Here is a 20,563-nt window from a genome sequence, read left to right as displayed (position 1 = left end):
GGTCCCGAGGGTCTTATGGAGTCTCTATGGGGTGCAGATACCAATGTCCTGGCTGTATAGGTCCCTGGGGGGCTTAGGGGGTTTGTGGGGGGTACAGATACCTAAGTTCAGGCTGGAGGGGTCTCCAAGGGGTTTAGGTGTTTGGTGGGGGGCACAGATACCTACGTCCAGGCTGCAGGAGTCCCGGAGGGGCTTAGGGTCTGTCACAGAGTGTGGGGGAGTCCGGTCCTGTACCCCTCTTCCTGGGACTCACAGTGACTCTCAGCCAGCCAGTAAAACAGAAGGTTTAATGGACAACAGGAGTGAAGGATACAGCAGAGCTTGGAGGCACAAGCAGGACCCCGCAATCGAGTCCTTCTGGGGGTTCAGGAAACTTAGTTCCTAGTTTGGGATTCCCTGAATTCCAACCACCCAGACCAAAACCAAAACTGAACTAACCCAACTCCAAACCAAGCCCCTTCCTGTGTCCAGCTTCCCAAGCAAAGGTGCTGACCCCCTCCCCCTGCCTAGCTCAGGTTACAGGCTGAGCACATGTCCGGTCCTAAAGTCACCCCCTGCTCCCCCATCCCCCACACAGACAGTCCCTACCCCATCACAGTAATGCACAGAGCATTTTCTGCATGGAGTAATAGTGACACCTTGTGGCCACGCAGGGTAATGCACAGAGCATCACGCCTATGTAGAGGCTGTAGAGATCCCTAGGGGGCTTAGGGGTAGTGGGGGGCACAGATAGCTACGTCCAGGCTGGAGGCATTCCAATGGGGATTAGGGGCTTCATGAGGGACACAAATATCTACGTCTGGGCTGGAGAGGTCACTGGATGGCTTAGGGAGTTGTGGTGAGCACAGATATATACATCCAGGCTGTAATAGTCACTGGGGATTTAGGGAGTTGGTGAGGCACACAGAAACATACAGATGGTCTGGAGGGGTCCCTGGGGGACTTAAGGGGTTGTAGTTGCGCAGATACCTATGTCCCATTTGGAGTGGGACCTGGGGAGCTTAGGGTGTTTGTGTGGCTTGCACACACCTACAACCAGGCTGGTGGGGGCCCTATGGGTCTTAGGGCGTTTGTGGTGGGCAGAGATAACTATGTACAGGCTGGAGAGGTCCTAGGGAGGGCTTAGGAGGTTCCTGGAGGTCACAAATATCTACATCCATTCTGGAGGTGTTCTGGGGGTATTAGGGAGTTGTGGGGGGGCACAGATACCTATTTCGAGGCTGTAGGGGTCCCGGGGTTGCTTTGGGGCATTTGGGGTACAGATACCTACTTCCATGCTTTAGGGGTTCCTGGGAGGATCAGTGAGTTCGTGAGGGTGCACAGATACCTACGTCCAGGCTATAGGGATCCTGAGGGGGCTAAGGGTTTTGTGGGGGACAAAGATACCTTCATCCAGGCAAGAGGGGTCCTGGGGGTCTTAGGGGGGTCGTGTTGGGCACAGATACCTGCGTCTAGGCTGGACAGGTTCCGGGGGGGCTTAGGGGTGTTGTGGGGAGCTCAGATAACTATGTCGAGGCTAAAGGGGTCCCATCGTGGCCTGGGGGTTTGTGGGGGGCACAGATACCTGCGTCTAGGCTGGAGGGGTTTTGGGGGTCTTAGGAGGGCTGTGGGGGCACAGATACCTATGTCCATGCTGGAGGGGTCCTGTCATGGCTTAGGGGATTCATGGGGTCAGAGATACCTATGTCTAGGCTGGAGGGGTCCCGTGGGGGATTAGGAGTGTTGGAGGGAACACATACCTATGTCCCGATTGTAGGGGGCCCTGGGTAGCTTAGGTGGTTTGTGGGGGTCACAGATACAAACATCCATGCTGTAGGGGTCCCGAGGGTCTTTGTGGGGCTCTGGGGGTCACAGATACCTACCTACAGGTTGGAGGGGTCCTGTGGGTCTTAGGGGGTTTGTGGCGCTTACAGATGCCTACATCTGGGCTTGTGGGTTCCCTGGAGGGCTTAGAGGTTTGTGGGTAGCACAGATACCTTTATCCAGATAAGATGGGTCCAAGTGGGATTGGGGGTTGTGGGGGTCACAGATACCTATGTAAGCAGCAGCAGGATGAACTCTACCCTGATATCTGGTGGTGAATTATGGCGAGTGTGGAAAAGAATTTCAGGGGCTGATCATGTTTGCATAGACACACCCACCCCGCCTGACACGGCCACGGCAGCCTGGGATGGTTGCTTTGGCACCTGTGGTAGCCCTAGTTTATTTGTTGTTGGGGCGTGAGATGTGGAGTGTTTTCACCCTGATTGTGTGGATGAGGAACTGTGAAACTGCTTTGAGACAGGGATTCTCACCATCAACTGAGTGGCACTCACTAGACAAGGGAGTGGGCTCCTTGGATGACCCAGAAACACTAATTACACTTTTTTGTCTCTTAGCAGTTGAATAGTAGAGATGATTTTTGATTTTCTTAAGAATTGAAGTTCCAGGTTCCTGACCTGAAGTTGTTAAAGAGCTGTGCCAGCTAGTGGGGGAGTCTTAAGATATATTGCGGAGCAGAATAACTGATGGAGAGAAGCAGTTTGTGGGATGGTTGGAGTGGCCTATGGAATGAGGTGAGCAGAACAGTTTTTGGGGACAGCTGGAGCAGATCACAGGTCAGCTGGAGGAGCAGAGCAGCTGGTGGACTGAGGTTGGCAGTTTGTGGGGAAGACGGAAGCAGAATCCCACGGAGAGGCGGGGCAGTCGGCAGTGGACCATTAAGGTCCCCCTTTCTACCCAGGCTGGCAGGGGGAAAAGCCCTGCAGATAGACTCTTGAACTCTGGGGCTGCGGGACTGTGGATGATTTTGGGGTTGCTGGACTCTTGAAACATTTGGAGTCTTGGAGTGGTTTGAGGATTGCTGGACTCAAGAGCCCAGGGAAAATGAGACGGCCTAGTTTAGGTGTTTTCCCAATTTAATGCTATGTTGTTTATCTCACGTTATTAAACATTTTCTGCTTCACCCAGACTCTGTGCTTGTGAGAAGGGAAGTATTGGCTCTTTGTGCCACCTAGGGGTGCGTATGTAAATTTTTCCCATGTCACTGGGTCAGGGCTCGAGCTGGTTTGCATTACGTTGTAGGGAAGGGACCCCTATGTATTGAACCCAGTCCTTACTGCTATCAGTTCAGCCTGGCAGAAGGGTTCCACCTACGTCCAGGCTGTAGGGGTCCCTGGGGGGCTCAGGGGTTTGGTGAGGGGCACAGATACCTACGTCCAGGCTGCAGGGGTCCCGGAGGAGCTTAGGGGGTGTCCCGGAGTGTGGTGGAATCTGGCCGTGCACCCCTCTTCCTGGGACACACAGTGACTCAGCCAGCCAGTAAAACAGAAGGTTTTTTTGGCCAACAGGAACAAAAAATACAGCAGAGCTTTTGGGCACAACCAGGACCCCTCAATCGAGTCCTTCTGGGGATTCAGGAAGCTTAGTTCCCAGTATGGGTTTCCCTGAATTCAAACAACCCAGCTCCAAACCAAAACTGAACTAACTCCCTCCAGCCGGCCCCTTCCTGTGTCCAGCTTCCCGGGCAAAGGTGCTGACCCCCTCCCCACTGCCTAGCTCAAGTTACAGGCTTAGGTCCTCTCCCTCACCTAAAGTCACCCCCTGCTCTCCCATCCCCCGCACAGACAGTCCCCACTCCATCACAGTAATGCCCAGAGCATTTCCAGCATGGAGCAACAGTGACACGTCCTGGCCACTCAGGGTAATGCACAGAGCATTTCCCGCATGGAGCAACAGTGACACCGTGTGGCCATGCGGGGTAAAGCAGAGAGCATCACACCTAGGTAGAGGCTGTAGAGATCCCTGGGGGGCTTAGGGGTCATGGGAGGTACAGATAGCTACGTCCAGGCTGGAGGTATTCTGGGGGGCTTAAGGGGGTTCGTAGCACCACAGATACCTACGTCCAGGCTGTAGGAGTCCCAGGGGGGGCTGTGGGGGTACAGATACCTATATCAAGGCTGGAGGGGTCCTGTGGGGTATAGGGGCTTTGTGGGGGGCACAGATACCTAGGTCCAGGCTGTCTGTGTCCTGGGGAGATTACGTGGTTCACTGGGGGCTCAGATACATCCAGGCTGGATGTGTCCCGAGGAGCTTAGGGGGTTCGTGGGGTGCTCAGACACCTGTGTCCAGGCTGTAGGGATCCCTGGGGGCTTAAGGGGTTCGTGGGAGTCACAGATAGGTAAGTCCAGGCTGAAGAGGTCGCTGGGGAGTTTAAGGGTGTTGTGGGAGCACAGATACCTATGTCCAGGCTAAAGGGGTAATAGGGGTTCTTAGGGGATCAGAGAAGACACAGATACCTAGTCCAAGGTTTAGGGGTCCCAAGGGGATTGGGGGTTGAGGGGGGAACAGATACCTACGTCCTAGTTGCAGGGGTTCTGGGTGGTTTAGGAGGTTCGTTGGAGTCACAGATACCTATGTCCAGGCTGTAGGGGTTCCTGGGGCGTTAGGGGGTTTCTGGGGGTCACAGATACCTACAGGCAGACTGGAGGGGTCCTGGAGGGCTTAGGAGTTTTATCAGGGGCACAGATACCAACGTCCTGGCTGTAAAGGTCCCTGGGGAACTTTACAGGTTTGTGGGGGGGCACAGATACCTACGTCCAGGCTGTAGGGGTTCCCGTGGCGATTAGGGTTTTATGGGGAGCACGGATACCAACGTCCTGGCTGCAGATGTTCCTGGGGAGCATAGATCGGCTGTGGTCTTGCCTAACCCTATATCCAGACTGTCGGGGTCCCGTGGGGGATCAGGGGGTTCGTGGGGAGCTCAGATACCTGTGTCCAGGTTGGAGATGTCCTGGGAAGGATTAGGGAGTTTCTGGGGTGCACATATACCTATCTCCAGGCTGTAGGGGTCCCTGTTAGCCTTAAGGGTTTGTGGGGGGCAGAGATAACTATCTCCCATCTTTAGGGGTCGCTGGGGAGGCTTAGATGGTTTGTGGGGGGGGCAAATACCTACGTCCAGGCTGGAGAGGTCCCTGGGGGGCTTATAGGGTTCGTGAGTGGCACAGATACCTATGTCCAGGCTAGAGGGGTGGCTGGGGGGGGGCGGTTGTGGGAGCACAGATACCTAACTTCAGGCTATAGGGGTCCCAGGGTTGCTTAGGGGTTGGAGCAGGCACAGATACCTACATCCAGGCTGTAGAGGTCCTGAGGGGATTGAGGGTTCTGGGGGGCAGAGATACCTACGTCCAAACTGGAGGGCTCCCTGGGGGTTTAGTGCTTTTGTGGGGGTCTCAGATACCTACGTCCAGGCTGTAGGGATCCCGGGGGGCCTTAGAGAATCATGGGGGGCACAGATACCTAACTTCAGGCTATAGGGGTCCCAGGGGTGCTTAGGAGGTGGGGGGCACAGATACCTATGTCCAGCCTGTGGGGGTCCCTTGGGGGGCTTAGGGGGTTGTGGGGGTAAAGATACCTACATCCTGGCTGAAGGAGTCCTCAGGGGGTTCGTGTGGGTCAGAGATACCTACGTCTAGGCTGTAGGGGTCTTGGGGGGCTTAGGAGGTTTCTGGAGGTCACAGATACCTCCGTGCAGACTAGACAGGTCCCGGAGTGATTAGGAGGTTTATGGGGTGCACAGATGACAACTTCCAGGTTGTACAGGTCCCTGGGGGGCTTAGGGGGTTGTGGGGGGCACAGATATCTATGTCAAGGCTGGAGAGGTCCCTGGAGGGCTTAGCGGTTCATGGGGGCACAAATACCTACGTCCAGCTGAGCTTTTCCCTGGGGGCAGCCTGAGCGCAGCTGCCATCAGCTGTTTCCTGGGCAGGCTCTGCTGAACTGCTCCCCTCTCCCTGCTCCTGTGGGAGCTGAGTGAGTCCCCCCCCCAAACAACTGCAGGGGTCGGAGTGGGCGGGGGGTGTGGGTCCAGCAGCAGCACAGCCCGCCCCACTCCCTGGGGCTGCCCCCCACCTCTCACTCTGATGGCTCTGTCCTGGCCTCCGCGTGAATCGCTGCTCCCTGCCTGCCAGGTTCGGCTTTGGCCACAGCAACATCGGGTGCCCCAGGGAGCCCAGCTAGGCTGGAGCTGGGGGCAGTGGGAGGCTGGGGGGAGGAGAAGCTCCCGATACCGGCAGGGGGCGGAGGGGAGGAGAGGAGAGGAACCGAGCTGGAGTGGGGGAGGAGAAGCCCCGGGCCCCTGCAGGATCTGCAGTGGGACAGAGAAGCACCAAGCTGGGGCAGAGGAGGAGAAGCCAGATAGGGTTGGGAGGTGGGGGAATAAGCCCAGACGCCAGCAGGAGCTGCACTAGGGGATGGTGAAGGGGGAGAGGAGCCACCCTGGGGCAGGGAGGAGAAGCCCTGGACCCTGGCAGAAGATGTGGGGCTGAAGTCCCTGGCTCCGGAGCCCCAGCCACCTTAGTGGCAAAAGGGTCAGGGCTTCAGCCTTGCAACCACTCTGTGTGGAGCTGGCCTGAGCCCCTCTCGCTCCCATCCCCCCTGTGGAGCTGGCTCTCACTCTCCAGCTGTGGAGAAATTCAGCCTCAATCTCCCCATGTTGGGATCTCCATTTCCCTCATCGTCACCCAGCCATGAATGGATTTAGCCCAGGAGGCAGGATCAGCATTGGCCCCATTTGGCAGGTGGGCTCTAGGGTACAAAGAGGTGCAGTGACTTTCCCAAGGCTAAGCAGGGAGTCTGTGGCAGAGCAGAGACTCAAACCCAGAACACCGGAGCCTGAGTCCTGTGCCTTAACCACTAGGCAACCTACCCACAGAGGGAGAGGGAACCTCCTCTGCCACTTTGAGTGTGTGGGTGGGAGCAGCCACTAGACAGAGCTGCCAGGAGGTGGCGGGGTTGGATAGTTGGGGAGGTGATTAGTGGGCCTGGAGGTCTCTGGAGGAGGCGGTCATGGGACAAGGAGCAGGGGGTTGGATGGGTTGAGGGCTCGGGGGGTTCCTGTCGGGGGGTGGAGCGGGGTTGGGGCAGGCAGGGAGCAGAGGGAGTTGGATGGGTCAGGAGTTCTAGGGGTCCTGTCAGGGGGCGGGGAGCGGATGGATAGGAGTGGGAGTTCTGGGGGTCTATCTGGGGGCAGGGGTGTGGATAAGGGTCAGGGGGACAGGTAGGGGGCAGGGTCCTAGGGAGGCAGTTACTGGGGGGGGGGGGTCTCAGGAGGGGGACCAAACCCTGGGATAGGTTTTGCAGCAAGACAAGATAGTACAGTAGCCAATGGTTAACAGGTTACATAATGTCTCCACCCTTGGTCTCAAGTTAGTAAGTTAACATTTCATTAACTCTTTGATAAAATGTTATTAGTATAAAATATATATGTTGAATTCTGATTTGGGCTCCATAGGAATGGAGCAACTCCTTTGATTGTCCAACAGGTACATTCCTAGGGTTTGAAGCAAAGAAACAGTGAAAGTATATGGCAATAAAGATTGTTTTCTGTGTGTCTGAAGGCAGGCATTGGTCCCTGGGAAGGGAGGTGGAAGGATGACATATCTTATACTGACATATGCCAACTTTTCATAAACTCAAGGTTGGATCTCTGGAAAGAACGTCTTCCTACAGAAGAGACTGACACAATAGGAACAAGGATTCTTTGTTCAATCTGCAACTCTGAATAAGACACAATTCTTTAGTTCTTAGCTCCAACACCTGCCAATTTGCTGACCAAGCGTATCTTAGCAAACAAGGCTTTCTGTTAACTACGCTTTCTTTTAGCTGATCACTATTTCCTAGGCTTCTCGTCCCTTGACCCTACTCTGGACTTTGGGTCTGGAAAAGAGCTGGCACAATCCATAGACCAGGTTGTTATACAAAATGCACATGAATTTTAATCCTTCACATACAGTAATGGCAAAGTTCTTGGTTCAGGCTTGTAGCAGTGATGGAATAAACTGCAGGTTCAAATCAAGTCTCTGGAGTCCATCCACAGCTGGGATGGGTCATTCAGTCCTTTGTATAGACCTTCATTTTGTAGCAATGTCCCTCCAGAGGTATGAAGCAGGATTGAAGACAAGATGGAGATGAGGCATCAGCCTTTTATAGTCTCTTGTCATGTGGTCTTTGCTTTCTTTGTCCCAAGGACACTCTATCCAGCACTTGGCATAGAAAAACCTTAGAGTTCTGTCCATAGGTAGGTCCCTGCATACCTTGCTGAGTCACAAGGCGTATCTGCCTTCTCTCAATGGGTTGATTGTATAGCTGATGGTCCTTAATGGGTCATCAGGCAGGCTAAGCAGAACTGACACCAACTTGTCTGGCTGGGGTGTTCCCAGAAAGCAGAGCACAAGTTTGAAATAGGGACAGCATAGAGCCAATATTCATAACGTCAACTACAAAAATGATACACATCTAGAGATAGCATAATTATAATCAACCAGTCAGAACCTCTCCATTGACCCCTTACACAACAACCTTTTTACAATTTTGGTTGCAAATATAGAACAGTGGTCACAACAGTGATCTATACAGTTACAGATTGTGTCAATAACGTCACAGGAGGTGACACGACGTCAGTGAGACTGATACTGGAATACTGCCTCCAGTTTTAGTGACCTCATTTGAAACAGATGTTGTGAAATAGGAGCTGGCGCAGCAAAGAGCCACCAAATGTTCTGAGGGCTGGAGAAAAATGCCTTCTAGTGAGCTATTGAAAGAGTTCAACCTGTTTAGCTTCTCAAAAGAAGATTGAAAGGGGATTTCATTGAAGTGTTGAAGTGCCTTAATGGAGGAAAAAGATTGGGTGTTAAAGGGTTCTTTAATCGAGCACAGAAAGACATAACAAGACCCAATGATTGGAAGATGAAAAGAGACAAATTCATGTTACAACTAAGCCCCAAATAGTCAACAGTGAGGATGATTCACCACAGGAACAAGCTACCAAGGAAAGTGGTGGATTCAGCATCTCCTGATGTCATTTAATGAAGACTAGATGCCTTTCTGGAATGTGCTTGCCTCCAAAGTAGCTCATGTGTCATACAGGAGGCCAGTGATATGAAGGGGGTCAGATCAGATGCTCTAATGGTCTCTTCCGGCCATAAAGTCGACTAATTTCTGAAAAACTGAGTGTAGCATTGGGAGCAGCGTCTGATGTTTTCTTGTCTAGCTGGCTTGCTTCCTAGAACAAATGCTCCTTGAGTGGGGTGATCCACAGGGAGTAGCTCAAACCTCAAAAGGGCCTGGCCAGGGGCAGGACATTGGCACAGCAAGGGAGGGGGGTGGCAGTGACATCACAAAGGCCTTTGCTGGACCTGAGACTATTGGTCCAAGGTGGTGGGGAGGTAGTGACCTCACCGAGAGATGCTGACATCAGCCAGGCACAAAAGGGACAAGGAGCCAGGGAAATCTCAGAGACCCCTGTGGCTTTGCTTCAGCAAGTCTCCTTCTCCAGGTCTCTCTTTGAGTACTGAGAGAGTATTCGGGTTCATGGCCGTGAGTGCCAGGAGGAACCTCTTTCAAGTTTTCTCGTTCCCTTGTAGTGATTTTACTAGAAAACAGCCTTCCCTGTTTAGATGGTAAGAGCCTCCTGGAGATTTGAAACCTGTTCAGTCTGATCTATCTGGTGAGAGTTGAATTCTAGGCATGGAAAACACGAGCTTAAGGAGGCAAAATTTTATTCCACACCTGGGATTTTGTCCCTTAGAATCACTGGGAACATTAGCGTTTGTTCCTTTGTTTCACCTTTTCTTCCATCCCTCCCTCCGTCCTTTCTCTTCTTCTCTTGCTTCTTTTGTCCTTTATCCTGTTCCCCTCCCAACAGCAGGAGAGGGGTGTGTGTGTGTGTGTGTGTGTATGTGTCTGTGTGTGTGTGTGTTGCGGGGCAGTGCTCTACAACTCTCACTGTGGAAGGTCCACCCAAAAATGTGAGGCTGAACTAGTGCTCGGGCAGTGAGCCCCACCAATGACCTGGGCCATCCTTTGGGCTCTTTGGTGAGAACCCTCAGCCTCCCGTCCTCCATCTCTACCCTGATTGGCTGAGCAAAGGGTTATTGACAGGGAGGAGACTCAGGTCCTTCTTGTTCTCTTTTAAGACCAATTAAATAAGTCAGAACCAGTTCTGTGTTTGATGAGTTTTGCTGCTTCTCTGCATTAATAGTCTCTGAGCAGTTGATGATTCTCTCTAACATTGCAGTTCTCCTCAAATACTTGCTGAATAATTACTGTCACTGTCGTTAGTCTGGAGCTCATCTGAGAGCACTTTATTCAGGTCATTCAATGTCTGAAATTCAAGATCCGATGGTTAGTTTGAAAATCAGGGCTCTGGGGGCCTATTCCCAACTCTGCCTCTGACTGGCTGTATGACCTAAGACAAGTCAATTCTCCTTTCTCAGCCTGAGCTTCTCCCTCTTTCAAGTAGGGATAATAATGATCCACTCCTACTTACCTCACGGTGCATGGAGGCAGGGCTGGCTCTAGGTCTTTTGCTGCCCCAAGCAAAACAAATTTTGGTTGCCCCCACCCCAGCCCTGGGCCCCCCACACACACTCCCCTGCTGCCCAAGCCCTGGGCTCCGCCCCCCACCTTCACCCCCTGGCACTCCAACTCTGGGCCTTCTCCCAACCGCATCCCCCTGCCATCCCAGGCCTGGGCTCTCCCCTCCACAAACCCCGTGCTGCCCCACCTCTGGGCTCTCCCCTCCCCGCCCACCAGTGCTCCCCCACCCACACACCCCCTGCCGTCCCAGCCCTGGGCTCTGCCCCCTCCATTCGCACCCCCTGCCGTCCCAGCCAAGCCTGACTGGCTGTGTGACCTGAGACAAGTCAATTCTCTTTTTCAGCCTGAGCTTCTCCCTCTTTCAAGAAGGGATAATAATGATCTACTCCTACCTACCTCACTGTGGGTGGAGGATGGGGATCCATTGGAGAGTGTCACTAGGAGTAGGGCATAATATGAGGTGTCCTATCACGTTTACTCAGAGCAGATTAACACATAATAGAATAGCTGAAACAGTCTATTTTATTTGTTTTTTTATTTTGAAATTGGTAAAAGCAGCAACGACTTAGCTCAGACTGAAGCATCTGATCTAATGTTCGAGCTTTAAGTGTCTTCTCTTTGCATGTGATGAGACAATTTAACACACTGTGACAAACAGGAGATGCTTTTGTTTTGCAACAAAATACTTTTGCAAAGAACTTTCATCCCACTTCTTATGATTTTGAGAAACAAACCGGTCTAGTCTGAATGAAATTTCCCCACCATCTCGATTCCTGGGCTCTATCCCTACCTCTAGGGGAGAGGGGGAAGGTTTGTCCCTTAGAACAGGAGTCAGGACCAGTGGCTTCTCTTTCTGGCTCTGCCACCATCTTCCTGTGTATGCCCTTGGATAGGTCACTTCCCTTCTCTGTACCTCAGGCTCCTCCCCATCTGTCCAATGGGAACAGGGACAGTTCTCAAACTCTGGGTAGTTGTGAATCTGAGTGAGATAAAGGGCGTTAAAGCCCTGTGTGAAGGAGAAAGGGGAGTTTCACAGTGTTTAGCACCAAGGAATTCTAAAGTTTGCTAAAGTGTCTAGTCTGCGGAAACAAGAAATGATCGGGGCCTAACTTTTTTAAAGCCCATTCATGGATGTGAGTCCCTGTCTTTTAGGTACCTGGGGTTCTTTGCCAGCAGGAGAGAAGAGGTTCCAATCTCCATTTTTGGGGCCTAAACAGACCAGGTGTTGTGCCCCAATTCTTGTCTGAGATCCCTGAAAAATAACATCTTCCCATCCATGAACAAGACAGTACCTAACATGCTAGTTATATTTTAATAAGACAAAAGCCTCCTCAAACCCAGTGTCACAATCACTGGAATGATTTTGCCTTGATATTTTACCAGCAGCAGACACAAAACGAGTCAAATTACAGTTTCTATTCGGAGTCAGTGCACACACAAGAATCCGGAGGCTTTTCATTCCTTAGGTTCTGCTGCCATTTCATTTCTGTCCTCTTCCAAGATTTATCATTGTGCAAAGCAATGTTTGGCCTTGGGAGTGTCCCCTCTGGTCCTGCCTGCCTCCTATGGGCAATTTAAAGGGCCCAGAGATCCCTGCTGCCACTACCATCAGCACAAGGGGGCTAAGGCAGTTTCCTGCTCGCCCTTGCTCCGTGTGGCATGCCACCCCCAGTAGCAGCTGGAACGTCACTGTAGCCCCTGAGGTCTGGGGGGGTCTCCCCGAGTGCCAACTCTGCCTACTGTGGCAATGGGACCTGTGGGGTGGAGTCTGCTGGCAGTGGTGCACAGAGACACTCCCAGCCCTCCTAGTTAGAGGCTGCTTCCAGAGAGGGGTGCACATTGCTTTTGGGAAATGCTCGACGTAAATGCTGCATCCCTCACCATCTCCTGCACCCCTCACACCCTACTCCAACTTAAACTTCATATCCGCACCCAAACTCCCTCCAAGATGCTGCCCACCACACCCACTCCTGCACCCCAACCCTCTGACTGAGCTCAGACCCTGCACTCAAAGTCTTTGCCAGAGCTCAACCTCTCTCCCTCCAACACCCAAACTCCCTCCCAGAGCCTCACACAGGTGTGGGGTGGGGCAGGACTTGGTCCCATTCTGGGAACCACCAAAAATTATACAAACCTGCCACTTCTGTCCAGCCCAACCTTCTGCTGATGCACCTCAGCCCACACTCATGCAGGGTTTGAAGCTTTCATTGCTTAAATTCCAGGACACTGAGGGATTTCAGCTCCCCTTTGCCCAGAGGGAACCTTCACCCCACTCCCAACCAGGTTCTTGTCCATGGGGTCACTGTAGGGGGGCTGGGTCCGTCTGGGTCTTTTCTCTCTCTAGGACAGGCCAGGGTGCAATAACTGGGGCATCTAAGCACCCAGGACCTTCTGTGGGGCTGCCATTCCCCTTCCCTTTCTGTGGTCCCATCTGTCACTGACTCCAGCCTTTTTTCTATCCATCGTCAGCACCATCCCAAGCCAGCTGCACCCACCTCAAAAAGTCAGTGTCCCCTGGTGGGTGTAAATCACTGACCTCTCTCCTCTCAGAGCACTGACGGCCCCTCTGTTTCCTTGACTCTCAGGCTGTGCAGATGGGACCTTTCCCTCCAGTGCTGGAGGATTCGCCCTTCTCATCTACCATTGTCCCAAGCAGCACAGCAGGTGGGAATCTTAAACATACTGAGGTGACTTAGGAACAGAAACACCCCCAGGACCTTCCTTGCAATTGTCCCTTGCTCCTCACTGAGCAGGATTGAAGCTTGGGCAGGGAGCCTGGTGGGCCACATCCCCTTTGGGCATGAGCAAAGCAGCAGGATGAAAAAAGAACCTGGAGATGCTGGGGATTGAACCCAGGGCCTCATACATGCAAAGCATGTGCTCTACCACCGAGCTACACCCCCTCCTTCGGCAAGTACCTCTTCTGAGGGCCAAACCTGCTGTCCTGGAGGTTGGTGGCTCATGGGGGACACTTTGCGGCAGGGCCAGATTCTACACAGCAGAGGAGGAGAGAGAGTGCATGCCCTGGACCCAGGGTGCAGCGATACAAGACTCAGCTCTCATACTGCATTGGCTGGGTGCAGGGCTGAAAGTAACTTACAGGACTTACCGGTACTGCGGGAGCCCTGAGGGGTCGTGACCTCATCCAGAAGAGGCGTGGCCTCTCAAGAGTTAAAGGCCCTGGGGCACCAGCTGTGGCTGGGAGACCCAGAGCCTTTAAATCAACCAGAGGCTCCTAGCTGAAGATGGGGCTGGGAGCCCCCCGGGGCTCATGGGGCAAATTAAAGGGCCCGGGCCTCCAGCGACCAGTAGAAACCCGAGCTTTGCGGGACCAGAGCAGGGATTTAAAGGGCCCTGAGCTCCTGCCGCTGAGGGGAACGCCGAGCCCTTTAAATCCTGGCCCCAGCCCGGTCACCAGAGCCGCAGCCGGGATTCAAAGGACTATGGGCTGCCTGAAGTGGCGTGGAGCTCCGAGTCCTTTCAATCCTGGCCTCAGCCCGTCCGCCGGAGCCCTGGCCATGGGCAGTCCAGAGCCCTTTCAATCCCAGCCGTGGATGCCGGTGCGGTCCAACACGGCATACTGGCTCTTGCCGGTACGCCATACCAAACTCGACCGGCTTACTTTCACCTCTGGGTGGGTGGCTGGTGCTGCAATCCCCTGCTAGAAAGTAATGGTGGTGGGGGACTCTGTGAGCAGCTCAACACCCAACCCTGGTGGCAGACACAGTGTGGGGAACTCCAGGTGTTTCTAGGATCCATGATTTCCACCTGCCTGTAAAATCCAGCTTTTCCCAGCACATTCACTGCAGTGCAATTGGGTCAGTGTTTCCATGGCTGCACAGCAAAGAATCGCTCCCAGTTTCCCCTCTATCTGCAGCAGGATTAGTCTGTGTCGGTGGTTAATGAGGTGGATCTTGTAGTTTGTTATTCATTCCCCACCTTGATAATTCAGACAGTCCCTTTCCTACTCAAATCCCCAGCACCTCAGTGACCCTGGTAGCAGAGGTTGGGTTTTCCCTGAGGGCCTGAGATTTTCAAGGGTCTTTTTCCCTCCAGCTGGAGTGAACTCAGCTTTTCCCCATCCCAGACATTCCATGAAATGACAACAGCAGCATAAAGAAAGAGGGGAGGGAACATCTCACTGCCAGGGCTGGATGTACCCAGGGCCCCCTGCTTGGCCATTGTTTCCATGGAATTTGGCCACCTGCTTTGCACAAGGGACAGAGAAAGATCTTGCTGTTCCTGTGTCTGTGCAAGGAAAATTGTGCTTCTGTATGAAAGAGAGGATGGAAATGGCCCCATGATGGGACAATATCCTCAGGATTTAGGCCTATGGACTCAGGTTGCGAACTGATTTAACTCCACTCATCTGGGATTTAACAAATTCCCTTCCACGGAGACATTGGGAACTTGTGACCTTGATCCGGACTCTGCCGCTTCAGGCTGCTTTAACTCTTGGTAAAAACCTGAACTTGATTCCAAGAAGGGAGAGAGGAGAAGCCTGAAGTTGCCTTTGGTCCAAGGCTGGGATCTTCTGAATGGGTAGAAACGTCCTTCCCTGCTACCAGGGGACAGCAGCTACTGGAGACATAGCAGAGCTCAGAGGAAGGGGGATTGTTGAATGCACTTTATGCGCACAGGGCCACACTAACTCTAAATCCCCCACTCTAGCAGGAACTTAGAAAGTTAGACCTCGGTCAATGGCAGGACTGGGCTTTGAAAAAGAGATTCGTTTTTCCTTCCCGTCATGAGAAAGAAAGTAAGAGCTGGCAGCTCTGGTGCAGAAAACCACTTTTTCCTCTGGCTGGGGAGCTTCCAACCAGGCGCAGACGACTGGTGTCTCCTGAAGGGGGGGCACAATGTCAAGGTTCAGCCCCATCCCCTTGCAATCAACAGCCCCCCCAGCTGCGCACAGTGAAGGGAGAGGAAGCAGCAAAGACAGCCCCTCTCCACTCAGCCCTGCATCAGCTGCTGTTCATTGAGGGGGCCTGGCAGCACCACATGATGCAGCAGGCGATAGCTAACCCAGGTGGGGCACATGACCCCACACACGCCCTCTGCAAGTGTTGCTTCTGAAATTAGGAACACTGGTGAGTTCAGGGAACAGCTGCACACCCAGAAGAAAGCCCAACACAACACACCCAGGGTGAAGGGGGTGCTAAAGCCTGGTATCAAATCAGAAACCTTTAGATTTTCAATCCAATGCACTCCCAGCTGAGCTATTGGACACCACTATCTACTTCTTCCCAACACTATACCACAACTGACTGGAAATTCCTGTTTCTAAACCTTTATTCCACCTCTTCGGCAAGGACCAGGCCCACCAGGAAGGCTTAATACATGAACCGCAGCACATGCTGGGAAAATTTAAATCTGGATGTCACAACACAGGAGCCAAGCAGTGGACTTGGCCTGGAGGGGCAGGCTGGGGTTTCTTGTATCCCATTCACTCAAGCCAGCACCTGCCCCCTCACAAGCTGTCACTGGCACCCCCAGGTTGGCAAGAAAGGAGCAGTGGTTCTCACTGGAACAACCTCTTCCACAGCTCGCAGGCTCCTCCCAAGCCTAAAAGGGAAAACCATCTTGCCAGAAAGCAGCTGACTAGGACTCATCATTCTCAATAGAACATCTCTCCAGTCAACAATGGCAAATGCAAGATGGACATCGCTTGCTATTTTAGCACTTGGAAATGTCATCAACTAGTCTCTGGATCTCTCAAATGCTGCGCTTCAGTTCATGGGGGAAAGGCGAGAGAAGCGACCTTTCAACTAAAGGCCTGGAGTTAACATCCTAACGCTGTCTCCTACTGTAACACTACTTAATACTGGCCAGCCCTGTGCTGGTGACAGTTCCATTGCTAGATGTTAGTACAGTTCAGTTACTGTCAAAATTAAAAAGTTTCTATATGCTTAGAGGAAATGAATTTGTTTGATTTGCTTATATGTGGTAAGAATAAATACAGGTTTACAGAACCTAGCCTGCAAATTTATCATCTTATATGACAGAGAAAATCGTGCATCGAAATCATGAATTGAGCTACAAATGCAATGAAAAATAAGATATTCAAAATTTTAACATGGGGGGGCACCGAAGACACGTCTTGCCTGGGGTGCCACTTGGTCTAGGGGAGGCCCTGTCAGGGAGAACAAGAATTAGTGTCACATGCCTATTTTCAGGCTGTAATCTGTGGGTACTCTGCTCTGTGGGAAGGATCGTGGTAGCCCAGACTCAGGGCTGGAAAAGGCCCCTGAGAGAGGGGGTGGCTGCATGGTTTACAGCGCTCTGATGTCTCAGACAATGTGTCTCTCCCAAAGCCTCAGATCTGCATCCCCAGAAGGCTCCTGTGCTGCCTCCGCTCCTTTCACAGTCTATAGCAAGGAGCAGCAGCAAGAGTCAGAGATGAGCCATAGGCACTAGATGGGGGGCAGAGGCTTCAGGAGCCTGTCTGGGCATTTATGCTGAGACCTCAGGGACACATTGTCAGGCAGAATCCCAGGCATTTGTATGAAAGGAGCATAGGGACGTAAGAGCAGCCATACTGGGTCAGACTGGGTCCATCTCGCCCAGTGTCCTGTCTTCCCATTGCGGTCAAAGCCAGGTGCCCCAGAGGGAATGAACAGGACAGGTAATCATCAAGTGATCTATCCCCGGTCACCCACGCCTAACAAACAGAGATTAGAGACACCTTCCCTGCCCATCCTGGCTCAGAGCATGTCCTCCATGAATCGATTTAGCTCTTTTTTTGAACCCTGTTATAGTCTTGACCTTCACAACATCCTCTGGCAAGGAGTTCCACACGTTGACTGTGCATTGTGTGAAAAAATACTTCCTTTTGTTTGTTTTAACTGTGCTTCCTATTAATTTCATTTGGTGACCCCTAGTTCTTGTGTTATGGGAAGGAATAAGTAACACTTCCTTATTTACTTTCTCCACACCTGTCATGATTTTATAGACCTCTATCATATTTCCCCTTAGTCATCTTTTCTCCAAGCTGAAAAGTCCCAGTCTGATTATTCTCTTCTCATATGGCAGACACTCCATACCCCTTTCTGAACCTTTTCCAATTCCAATACATCTTTTCTGAGATGCGGTGACCACATCTGCAAGCAGCATTCAAGATGTGGGCGTACCATGGATTTATATAGTGGCAATGAGATTTTCTCTCTTATTTTCTATCCCTTTCCTAATGATTCCCAACATTCTGTTCGCTTTTTGCCGACCGCTGCAGATTGAGTGGAAGTTTGCAGAGAACTGTTCACAGTGACTCCAAGATCTCTCACTTGAATTGCAACAGCTATTTTACATCCCATCATTTGATATGTAGAGTTGGGATTATGTTTGCCAATGTGCATCACTTTGCATTTATCAGCACTGAATTTCATCTACCATTTTGTTGCCCTTTCACCCAGTTTTGTGAAATCTCTTTTTAGCTCCTCACGGGCTGCTTCGCACTTAACTATCCTCAGTAGTTTTGGAACATCTGCAAATTTTGTCACCTCACTGTTTAGCAGATCATTTATCAATATGTTGACTAGTCCTGGTCCCAGTACAGGCACCACTAGTTACCTGTTTGCATCCTGAAAACTGACCATTTATTCCTACCCTTTGTTTCCTAGCTTTTAACCAGTTATTGATCCACGTGAGGACCTTCCAGAGGTGAAAGTAAGTCCGTCCAGTCCAGTATGGGATACCGGCAAGAACGGGTACGCTGTGCCATCCCGGCCCAGCTTCCCCAGACTGGTGATTTAAAGGGTCCAGGGCTCCCTTGAGTGGCCAGAGCCCCGGGCCCTTTAAATCGTCTCCCAAGCCCCCCTGCCAGAGCTCCGAGGAGCAAATCACTGCTGTGGAAGGCTGCTCTCTCCCGCGCTATGAACACAGAGCAGGGGCGGCGGGAGCTTCCTTACAGGGGTGGGCACTGTTGTCTGAACTGTGGCACTCCCATGACACCCCTTCCCCAGGGACCCACACTCATATCACCCCTCCCCCCGAGGCCACACCCACAGAAATCCTCTTCCCCCCACACTCCACCCTTCCCCCAACTCCATCGTTTGTCCTAACAGCCGGTAAAGAGTGGTGGGGCCACGGCCCTCTAACCCCCTGTTCCAGCACCCCTGACACACAGCTAAGCAGGCAGCAGTGTGTATGTGTGACAGAGGCTGCTGTGCTGTGCCGAGCCAGTGAGGGAAGCAGGGGCTGTCCCCTTTCCCCTGCCTCAGGACTGGTTGCTTGCAGCAGCTGTCTGAACTTAGAGACAGTGTGCCCACACACTCAAACACTCTCTACCCCACCAGGCACATTGCAGTTGAAAAGCAGCTGGCAATATGGTAGGATTCCCATGGAACAATGGGATAGAGAAACCAGCATCATGTGATGCTGTACCAGCCCAGGAGGCATTGCAAACCCTTCCCAAAGCACCTGCAGCCAGTTGCACAGCTACCCACAATGCACTGCTCTCTGTGGCCTTCCAAGAGTCTAGCCTGGATGTGCTCTGGTGACACAAGGGGCATAGTGTGGCCATGGAACAGCTGTTTAATTCAAACACTTTAAAGCCACATTACTCAATAGTGTAGACATAGCCTGAGAGTGAGACAAGACCCAGCTCTGTTGAAACTGAAGAACCACAGCTTCCTCCTTAGTTGGCAGGAATCGAACCTGCGCCAGAAAACCCCAGTGGATTTCTAGTCCATCACCTTAACCACTCGGCCACAACTACTTGTTTAAGATGTGTTTCTCACTACACTCTAGTTCTGTTCTCACTGAGTGATCAATTCCAGATATTTCCTCAGACCAGCTTCCACAACACACTCACTGCTGTGCCATTGTGTAAGTGTGTCCCTGGCTGAACTGCAAGAATTCCTGCTCATTTCCCTTCTGGTTGGAGCATGAGGAGAGTGTGTTTGTGGTCAATGACGTTCCTGTAGATTGTTGTCCATTTCCTGCCTTGATCATTCAGACACTTCCTTTACCATCCTATCCTCAGCACATCAGTGATTGCAATAGCAGGGGCAGGTTTTCTCTGGGGCACTGAGCTTTGCCAGGGGTTTGGTGGCTCCTTTCTTTCCTCACCCTGAAGTAAACTCAGCTTTTTATTCCATCCTTGATGTTTCAAGGAACAGCAACAGATGACCGAGGAAAGAGATGGACAGGGCGGGCCTCAGGGGAGGGGCAGAGAGGTGTGAGTGCTGGCCAGGGCTGGTCTTAGGGCAGTGAGCAGAGAGGTTTGGGCAGGGTGAGTCTCAGGGGAAGGGTAGAGAGGTGGGGGCAGCAGGTAGACCTTGGGGTAGGGGGTGGAGAGGCACAAGGAGGCCTTCAGGGAGGAGAGGAGCAAAGAAAAGGTGGACCAGCAGGCCTCAGCCAAAGAGGAAGAGCAGGGGTGGGAAGTGGCCAAATGGAAGTGAGGGTAGAGCACAAGTGGGGCCTCAGAGGGAGGAGAATGAGTCAGGGGGTGGAGTGGACAGGGCTGCCCAGAGGATTCAGGGGCCTGGGGCAAAACAATTTTGGGGGCCCCTTCCATAAAAAAAAGTTGCAATACTCTAGAATACTATATTCTCATGGGGGCCCTGAAGGGCCTGGGGCAAATTGCCCCACTTGCCTCCTCTCTGGGTGGCCTGCCCTCAGCCTCTCCTCGTAACTGCCCTGCCCCCTAATCATTTTTGTTGCCCTCCCCTAGACTCTCTCCAATTTGTTTCTGTAGTGGGAGGGCGAAAACTGGATGCAATGCTCCAGATGTGGCCTCACCAGCCCGGAATAGAGGGGAATAATCACTTCCCTTGATCTGCTGGCAATGCTCCTACTGATCCAGCCCAATACGACCAGTTACCCATATTGAATGCAGACCCACCAATATTTGATCAATTGGCTACTGACCATTCAGAAGGTTCTTTCCTACCTGTTCATAAAGAATGAAGATGCTCTAAGCAGAGAGGAAAGAGCTGTCCCGTCCGTTTAGTTAATCCATCTCCCCAAGAGGTGGTAGCTATGTCACTGGGGGAAGCTATGTGGGTGGGCGTGCAAGCTGTGGTGTCTCCATGTATCTATAAGTTTAATCAAACCCCATTTTTAAAAGCACTGTGGTCTGGGAAGAGAACAGGAGATCTCTGAGGCAGGGCCTGTCCTTCAAAATCTTTAAGATCACTGACTTACCTCCACAGAAGCCATGGGGGTGTAGCTCAGAGGTAGAGTGTTTGACTGCAGATCAAGGGGTCCT

At 52.2% G+C, this 20,563-nt stretch overlaps 1 protein-coding gene and 2 non-coding genes across 3 annotated transcripts in view; all 3 read right to left on the bottom strand.

The window, feature by feature from the left end:
- LOC127042164 (zinc finger protein 679-like) overlaps positions 1–20,563 on the bottom strand; it is a 316,167-nt gene that overhangs the window by 167,511 nt on the left and 128,093 nt on the right. The gene's annotated exons all lie outside the window — the stretch shown is intronic.
- Positions 13,188–13,259, bottom strand: TRNAA-UGC (transfer RNA alanine (anticodon UGC)). Its single transcript has one exon. It is a non-coding gene; the product is annotated as a tRNA-Ala (tRNA).
- TRNAS-AGA (transfer RNA serine (anticodon AGA)) lies at positions 18,988–19,069 on the bottom strand. Its single transcript has one exon. It is a non-coding gene; the product is annotated as a tRNA-Ser (tRNA).

This window comes from Gopherus flavomarginatus, unplaced genomic scaffold (genome assembly GCF_025201925.1).
Source record: "Gopherus flavomarginatus isolate rGopFla2 unplaced genomic scaffold, rGopFla2.mat.asm mat_scaffold_34_arrow_ctg1, whole genome shotgun sequence".
NCBI lineage: Eukaryota > Metazoa > Chordata > Testudines > Testudinidae > Gopherus > Gopherus flavomarginatus.
Note: the sequence above shows the minus strand (reverse complement) of the source record. Positions and strands in the feature narration are given on the sequence as shown.